Source organism: Bufo bufo, chromosome 7 (assembly GCF_905171765.1).
Source record: "Bufo bufo chromosome 7, aBufBuf1.1, whole genome shotgun sequence".
Lineage (NCBI taxonomy): Eukaryota > Metazoa > Chordata > Amphibia > Anura > Bufonidae > Bufo > Bufo bufo.
Window position 1 is genome coordinate 133,854,847 of NC_053395.1, and position 9,249 is coordinate 133,864,095.

Genomic DNA, 9,249 nt, shown 5'->3' on the forward strand with positions numbered 1-9,249 from the left:
TGTCCTATAAAAGGTAAAAAAAAAACAACAAAAAAAAACCCACCAGTAAGCAAAAAAGTTAACCTTTAGTTCAAAATCTTAAATAAAGTTTATATGTTCTGTTCAAAAGTTATTATAAAGTTAATAAAAACTTATTGCGTTGCGGCCTGGTTTTTTCTTTTTTGTTTTGTTTTTTTTACCTTCCAGGTGGACCAACCGATCGACTAGCTGCAGCACTGATGTGCATTCTGACAGAAGCATTGCGCTGCTGTCAGATTACACAAAAGTCGGTGTATGCGGCGCTGCAAGACGAGATTTCTCCTCTGCAGTAAAAGATACATTTGCCGAGGCATATGAGCTGAGGAGGCGGCGGTGTTCATATGCTTTGGCAAACACTTTGTATATAAAATAAAAAAATCCCGGCAATGATTTATTCATCCACATCGATTGATGTGAATGGAGAAATCGGGTTTGCCAGGGCATACGAGCTAAGTGGGTATGGATGTTGGGCGGAGCTCCTATGTCCTGGTTGACGCCTTTCCCCTCCTTTTTTTTTTTGGCAGATTTTTTCATCCACATTGATCGATGCGAATGAAGAAATCTGTGCCGTTCAGTTTTTCTTTCAGCCCAGAGGCTGGACGAAAAAAAAAAATCTCATTACCCGTATGCTCAATATAAGGAGAATAGCAGAAACTCCTAATGCTGGCCATACATGTAATGATTGCGGAGACCCTCAAATGCCAGGGCAGTACAAACACCCCACAAATAACACCATTTTGGAAGAAGACACCCCAAGGTATTCGCTGAGGGGCATATTGAGTCCATGAAAGATTGAAATTTTTGTCTCAAGTTAGCGGAAAGGGAGACTTTGTGAGAAAAAACCCCAAAAAATCAATTTCCACTAACTTGTGCCCAAAAATTTATTTTTAGATGAACTCGGCATGCCCCTCATTGAATACCTTGGGGTGTCTTCTTTCCAAAATGGGGTCACATGTGGGGTATTTATACTGCCCTGGCTTTTTAGGGGCCCTAAAGCGTGAGAAGAAGTCTGGGATCCAAATGTCTAAAAATGCCCTCCTAAAAGGAATTTGGGCACCTTTGCGCATCTAGGCTGCAAAAAAGTGTCACACATGTGGTATCGCCGTGCTCAGGAGAAGTTGGGGAATGTGTTTTGGGGTGTCATTTTACATATACCCATGCTGGGTGAAATAAATATCTTGGTCAAATGCCAACTTTTATTAAAAAAATGGGAAAAGTTGTCTTTTGCCGAGATATTTCTCTCACCCAGCATGGGTATATGTAAAATGACACACCAAAACACATTCCCCAACTTCTCCTGAGTACGGCGATACCACATGTGTGACACTTTTTTGCAGCCTAGGTGGGCAAAGGGGCCCACATTCCAAAGAGCACCTTTCGGATTTCACAGGGCATTTTTTACAGATTTTGATTTCAAACTACTTCTCACGCATCTGGGCCCCTAAAATGCCAGGGCAGTATAACTACCCCACAAGTGACCCCATTTTGGAAAGAAGACACCCCAAGGTATTCCGTGAGGGGCATGGCGAGTTCCTAGAATTTTTTATTTTTTGTCACAAGTTAGTGGAAAATTATGATTTTTAATTTTTTTAATTTTTATTTATTTTTTCTTACAAAGTCTCATATTCCACTAACTTGTGACAAAAAATAAAAACTTCCATGAACTCACTATGCCCATCACGAAATACCTTGGTATGTCTTCTTTCCAAAATGGGGTCACTTGTGGGGTAGTTATACTGCCCTGGCATTCTAGGGGCCCTAATGTGTGGTAAGTAGTTTGAAATCAAAATGTGTAAAAAATGACCTGTGAAATCCTAAAGGTGCTCTTTGGAATGTGGGCCCCTTTGCCCACCTAGGCTGCAATAAAGTGTCACACATCTGGTATCGCCGTACTCAGGAGAAGTTGGGCAATGTGTTTTGGGGTGTCATTTTACATATACCCATGCAGGGTGAGATAAATATGATAAAGACGCCCTAAATTAGGGCATTTTAGATACACTCTGGTGTTCCAGATCAATATACCCCCCCAGGGGTTAATATCCACGGGTGGCTGAGAGACTGAACACTGACACAGAAGTTGGTCAAAGCAATCTCTAACTTTTATTACATCAGGTAAGCCGTATTATACATCTTCAAAAGAGGGCAGTCCTCTCTGAGGCTTAAACATTGTTTCATTGGTCAAAAAGGAAGAAGAGATAAGAGAGAGGAGATAATACACCTGCATCTGCGCAGTCAATACCACTTTGGAATGTGAAATAATGTAAACATCTCGTTACCATCGCCATATTGTAATAGCTTCTGTTCTAACAATAATACTGCATACGTCATATGTGACACTTCAAAGAGGTGCTTCTCTATAGGCAGTGAATAATATATACAGGGAGTGCAGAATTATTAGGCAAGTTGTATTTTTGAGGATTAATTTTATTATTGAACAACAACCATGTTCTCAATGAACCCAAAAAACTCATTAATATCAAAGCTGAATATTTTTGGAAGTAGTTTTTAGTTTGTTTTTAGTTTGAGCTATTTTAGGGGGATATCTGTGTGTGCAGGTGACTATTACTGTGCATAATTATTAGGCAACTTAACAAAAAACAAATATATACCCATTTCAATTATTTATTTTTACCAGTGAAACCAATATAACATCTCAACATTCACAAATATACATTTCTGACATTCAAAAACAAAACAAAAACAAATCAGTGACCAATATAGCCACCTTTCTTTGCAAGGACACTCAAAAGCCTGCCATCCATGGATTCTGTCAGTGTTTTGATCTGTTCACCATCAACATTGCGTGCAGCAGCAACCACAGTACACTGTTCAGAGAGGTGTACTGTTTTCCCTCCTTGTAAATCTCACATTTGATGATGGACCACAGGTTCTCAATGGGGTTCAGATCAGGTGAACAAGGAGGCCATGTCATTAGATTTTCTTCTTTTATACCCTTTCTTGCCAGCCACACTGTGGAGTACTTGGACGCGTGTGATGGAGCATTGTCCTGCATGAAAATCATGTTTTTCTTGAAGGATGCAGACTTCTTCCTGTACCACTGCTTGAAGAAGGTGTCTTCCAGAAACTGGCAGTAGGACTGGGAGTTGAGCTTGACTCCATCCTCAACCCGAAAAGGCCCCACAAGCTCATCTTTGATGATACCAGCCCAAACCAGTACTCCACCTCCACCTTGCTGGCGTCTGAGTCGGACTGGAACTCTCTGCCCTTTACCAATCCAGCCACGGGCCCATCCATCTGGCCCATCAAGACTCACTCTCATTTCATTAGTCCATAAAACCTTAGAAAAATCAGTCTTGAGATATTTCTTGGCCCAGTCTTGACGTTTCAGCTTGTGTGTCTTGTTCAGTGGTGGTCGTCTTTCAGCCTTTCTTACCTTGGCCATGTCTCTGAGTATTGCACACCTTGTGCTTTTGGGCACTCCAGTGATGTTGCAGCTCTGAAATATGGCCAAACTGGTGGCAAGTGGCATCTTGGCAGCTGCACGCTTGACTTTTCTCAGTTCATGGGCAGTTATTTTGCGCCTTGGTTTTTCCACACGCTTCTTGCAACCCTGTTGACTATTTTGAATGAAACGCTTGATTGTTCGATGATCACGCTTCAGAAGCTTTGCATTTTTAAGAGTGCTGCATCCCTCTGCAAGATATCTCACTATTTTTGACTTTTCTGAGCCTGTCAAGTCCTTTTTTTGACCCATTTTGCCAAAGGAAAGGAAGTTGCCTAATAATTATGCACACCTAATATAGGGTGTTGATGTCATTAGACCACACCCCTTCTCATTACAGAGATGCACATCACCTAATATGCTTAATTGGTAGTAGGCTTTCGAGCCTATACAGCTTGGAGTAAGACAACATGCATAAAGAGGATGATGTGGTCAAAATACTCATTTGCCTAATAATTCTGCACTCCCTGTATATCATCAAGCCATATGATTGGCTTACGCATCTCCACCACACTCTATGGGACACCTGCAGAAAGATGAGAAATCAGACACTGCCCGCAGCACTTTGCCCCCCTCTCTCTCCTCTCCAGCCTTGAAACAAAGAGAGGGGGGGGGGGAGGCACTTGGAAAAGAAAAAGTTAACTCATTACAGTCCTATATATACAAAATATAGAATAAAATTCACACATCTTTAACAAATATCTTGGTCAAATGCCAACTTTGTATAAAAAAAATTGGAAAAGTTTTCTTTTGCCGAGATATTTCTCTCACCCAGCATGGGTATATGTAAAATGACACCCCAAAACACATTGCCCAACTTCTCCTGAGTACGGCGATACCAGATGTGTGACACTTTTTTGCAGCCTAGGTGGGCAAATGGCAGGGGCGTCGCTAGAAATGCATGCGCCCCATAGCAAAAAAAAATTATGGGCCCCCCCCCGTGCCATCCACAGATCCCCCTCCCCTAAATAGTGCCATCAACAGATCCCCCTCCCCTAAATAGTGCCATCAACAGATCCCCCTCCCCTAAACAGTGCCATCCACAGATCCCCCTCCCGTAAATAGTGCCATCAACAGATCCCCCTCCCCTAAACAGTGCCATCCACAGATCCCCCTCCCCTAAATAGTGCCATCCACAGATCCCCCTCCCCTAAATAGTGCCATCAACAGATCCCCCCTCCCCTAAATAGTGCCATCCACAGATCCCCCTCCCCTAAACAGTGCCATCCACAGATCCCCCTCCCCTAAATAGTGCCATCAACAGATCCCCCCTCCCCTAAATAGTGCCATCCACAGATCCCCCTCCCCTAAATAGTGCCATCCACAGATCCCCTTCCCCTAAATAGTGCCATCCACAGATCCCTCTCCCCTAAACAGTGCCATCAACAGATCCCCCTCCCCTAAATAGTGCCATCAACAGATCCCCCCCTCCCCTAAATAGTGCCATACACAGATCCCCCTCCCCTAAATAGTGCCATACACAGATCGCCCTCCCCTAAACAGTGCCATCCACAGTATCAGGTGCCTCCCCCCCCATGTGCCAGTCAGTATCAGGTGCCAACCCCCCCACCAGGTGCCAGTGTCAGGTACCAACCCCCCTCCCCCCATGTGCCAGTATCAAGTGCCCCCAAGTGGCAGTATCAAGTGCCCATCAAGTGGCAGTAACAGTCGGGTATTAAAAAACAAAAAATAAACACTTCTACTTACCTCCATGTCAGCGATGCGATGCAGCCTCTTCCTGTGTCCCGCCCTGTATGTCCATATATGGAGTCACTGCTTGTATTTCAGAAAAGGTTTCTGCTGGGATTCGAACCCACGACCTTCTGTATCAGAGGCAGAGCACCTAACCACAAGACCAAAAGAGCTGCCTTACTGCTGACTGAAAAATTATGAGACTTCTACTGTTATAGCTGGCTAAGTGTACATCTATACACATGACAGCTGCTCATATATTGAGATATAGCAGAGCTGAGTGTGCTGGGATAGCTGTCACATAGAGATATAGCAGTGCTGGGTGTGTTGGGGCAGCTGTCATATGTATAGATGTACACTTAGCCAGCTATAACAGTAGAAGTGTCAAATTTTTTCAATCAGTTGCAATGCCTCCTTTATGGTTGTGAGGGTAAATGCTTTGCCTCTGATACACTGATACATTGGAGGTTGTGGGTTCGAATCCCAGACACATCAGGAGACTTTAGAATACAGTAAGATTAGATCACATTAGCGAGGGGGCCTGAACATTAAGACATCGATATTTAACTAACTTGAAAATAAACTGTTGGGCCCCGAAGCAGCTGCTTCCCCGGTAGTTACGCCACCTCCTGGCTGCCTGTGTGTAGTGTCTGTGTGTGTTAATAAAAAAAAAAAAACTGAATGCGGTCGGACGGGCCCCCCAGTGGCGTAGGGCCCCATAGCCACTGCTATGGTTGCTATGGCGATCCCTACACCACTGGCAAAGGGGCCCACATTCCAAAGAGCACCTTTAGGATGTCACAGGTCATTTTTTACACATTTTGATTTCAAACTACTTACCACACATTAGGACCCCTATAATGCCAGGGCAGTATAACTACCCCACAAGTGACCCCATTTTGGAAAGAAGACACCCCAAGGTATTCCGTGAGGGGCATGGCGAGTTCCTAGAATTTTTTATTTTTTGTCACAAGTTAGCGGAAAATGATGATTTATTTTTTTTTATTTATTTTTTCTTACAAAGTCTCATATTCCACTAACTTGTGACAGAAAATAAAAACTTCCATGAACTCACTATACCCATCACGAAATACCTTGGGGTGTCTTCTTTCCAAAATGGGGTCACTTGTGGGGTAGTTATACTGCCCTGGCATTCTAGGGGCCCTAATGTGTGGTAAGTAGTTTGAAATCAAAATCTGTAATAAATGGCCGGTGAAATCCTAAAGGTGCTCTTTGGATTGTGGGCCCATTTGCCCACCTAGGCTGCAAAAAAGTGTCACACATCTGGTATTGCCGTACTCAGGAGAAGTTGGGCAATGTATTTTGGGGTGTCTTTTTACATATACCCATGCTGGGTGAGAGAAATATCTTGGCAAAAGACAACTTTTCCCATTTTAATTTTTTTTATACAAAGTTGGCATTTGACCGAGATATTTATCTCACCCAGCATGGGTATATGTGAAATGACACCCCAAAACACATTGCCCAACTTCTCCTGAGTACGGCAATACCACATGTGTGACACTTTTTTGCAGCCTAGGTGGGCAAAGGGGCCCACATTCCAAAGAGCACCTTTCGGATTTCACAGGGCATTTTTTACAGATTTTGATTTCAAACTACTTCTCACGCATCTGGGCCCCTAAAATGCCAGGGCAGTATAACTACCCCACAAGTGACCCCATTTTGGAAAGAAGACACCCCAAGGTATTCCGTGAGGGGCATGGCGAGTTCCTAGAATTTTTTATTTTTTGTCACAAGTTAGCGGAAAATTATGATTTATTTTTTTTTATTTATTTTTTCTTACAAAGTCTCATATTCCACTAACTTGTGACAAGGAGCTCTTTGGAATGTGGGCCCCTTTGCCCACCTAGGCTGCAATAAAGTGTCACACATCTGGTATCGCCGTACTCAGGAGAAGTTGGGCAATGTGTTTTGGGGTGTCATTTTACATATACCCATGCTGGGTGAGATAAATATGATAAAGACGCCCTAAATTAGGGCATTTTAGATACACTCTGGTGTTCCAGATCAATATACCCCCCAGGAATTAATATCCACGGGTGGCTGAGAGACTGAACACTGACACAGAAGTTGGTCAAAGCAATCTCTAACTTTTATTACATCAGGTAAGCCGTATTATACATCTTCAAAAGAGGGCAGTCCTCTCTGAGGCTTAAACATTGTTTCATTGGTCAAAAAGGAAGAAGAGATAAGAGAGAGGAGATAATACACCTGCATCTGCGCAGTCAATACCACTTTGGAATGTGAAATAATGTAAACATCTCGTTACCATCGCCATTTTGTAATAGCTTCTGTTCTAACAATAATACTGCATACGTCATATGTGACACTTCAAAGAGGTGCTTCTCTATAGGCAGTGAATAATATATACAGGGAGTGCAGAATTATTAGGCAAGTTGTATTTTTGAGGATTAATTTTATTATTGAACAACAACCATGTTCTCAATGAACCCAAAAAACTCATTAATATCAAAGCTGAATATTTTTGGAAGTAGTTTTTAGTTTGTTTTTAGTTTGAGCTATTTTAGGGGGATATCTGTGTGTGCAGGTGACTATTACTGTGCATAATTATTAGGCAACTTAACAAAAAACAAATATATACCCATTTCAATTATTTATTTTTACCAGTGAAACCAATATAACATCTCAACATTCACAAATATACATTTCTGACATTCAAAAACAAAACAAAAACAAATCAATGACCAATATAGCCACCTTTCTTTGCAAGGACACTCAAAAGCCTGCCATCCATGGATTCTGTCAGTGTTTTGATCTGTTCACCATCAACATTGCGTGCAGCAGCAACCACAGTACACTGTTCAGAGAGGTGTACTGTTTTCCCTCCTTGTAAATCTCACATTTGATGATGGACCACAGGTTCTCAATGGGGTTCAGATCAGGTGAACAAGGAGGCCATGTCATTAGATTTTCTTCTTTTATACCCTTTCTTGCCAGCCACGCTGTGGAGTACTTGGACGCGTGTGATGGAGCATTGTCCTGCATGAAAATCATGTTTTTCTTGAAGGATGCAGACTTCTTCCTGTACCACTGCTTGAAGAAGGTGTCTTCCAGAAACTGGCAGTAGGACTGGGAGTTGAGCTTGACTCCATCCTCAACCCGAAAAGGCCCCACAAGCTCATCTTTGATGATACCAGCCCAAACCAGTACTCCACCTCCACCTTGCTGGCGTCTGAGTCGGACTGGAACTCTCTGCCCTTTACCAATCCAGCCACGGGCCCATCCATCTGGCCCATCAAGACTCACTCTCATTTCATTAGTCCATAAAACCTTAGAAAAATCAGTCTTGAGATATTTCTTGGCCCAGTCTTGACGTTTCAGCTTGTGTGTCTTGTTCAGTGGTGGTCGTCTTTCAGCCTTTCTTACCTTGGCCATGTCTCTGAGTATTGCACACCTTGTGCTTTTGGGCACTCCAGTGATGTTGCAGCTCTGAAATATGGCCAAACTGGTGGCAAGTGGCATCTTGGCAGCTGCACGCTTGACTTTTCTCAGTTCATGGGCAGTTATTTTGCGCCTTGGTTTTTCCACACGCTTCTTGCAACCCTGTTGACTATTTTGAATGAAACGCTTGATTGTTCGATGATCACGCTTCAGAAGCTTTGCATTTTTAAGAGTGCTGCATCCCTCTGCAAGATATCTCACTATTTTTGACTTTTCTGAGCCTGTCAAGTCCTTCTTTTGACCCATTTTGCCAAAGGAAAGGAAGTTGCCTAATAATTATGCACACCTAATATAGGGTGTTGATGTCATTAGACCACACCCCTTCTCATTACAGAGATGCACATCACCTAATATGCTTAATTGGTAGTAGGCTTTCGAGCCTATACAGCTTGGAGTAAGACAACATGCATAAAGAGGATGATGTGGTCAAAATACTCATTTGCCTAATAATTCTGCACTCCCTGTATATCATCAAGCCATATGATTGGCTTACGCATCTCCACCACACTCTATGGGACACCTGCAGAAAGATGAGAAATCAGACACTGCCCGCAGCACTTTGCCCCCCTCTCTCTCCTCTCCAGCCTTGAAAC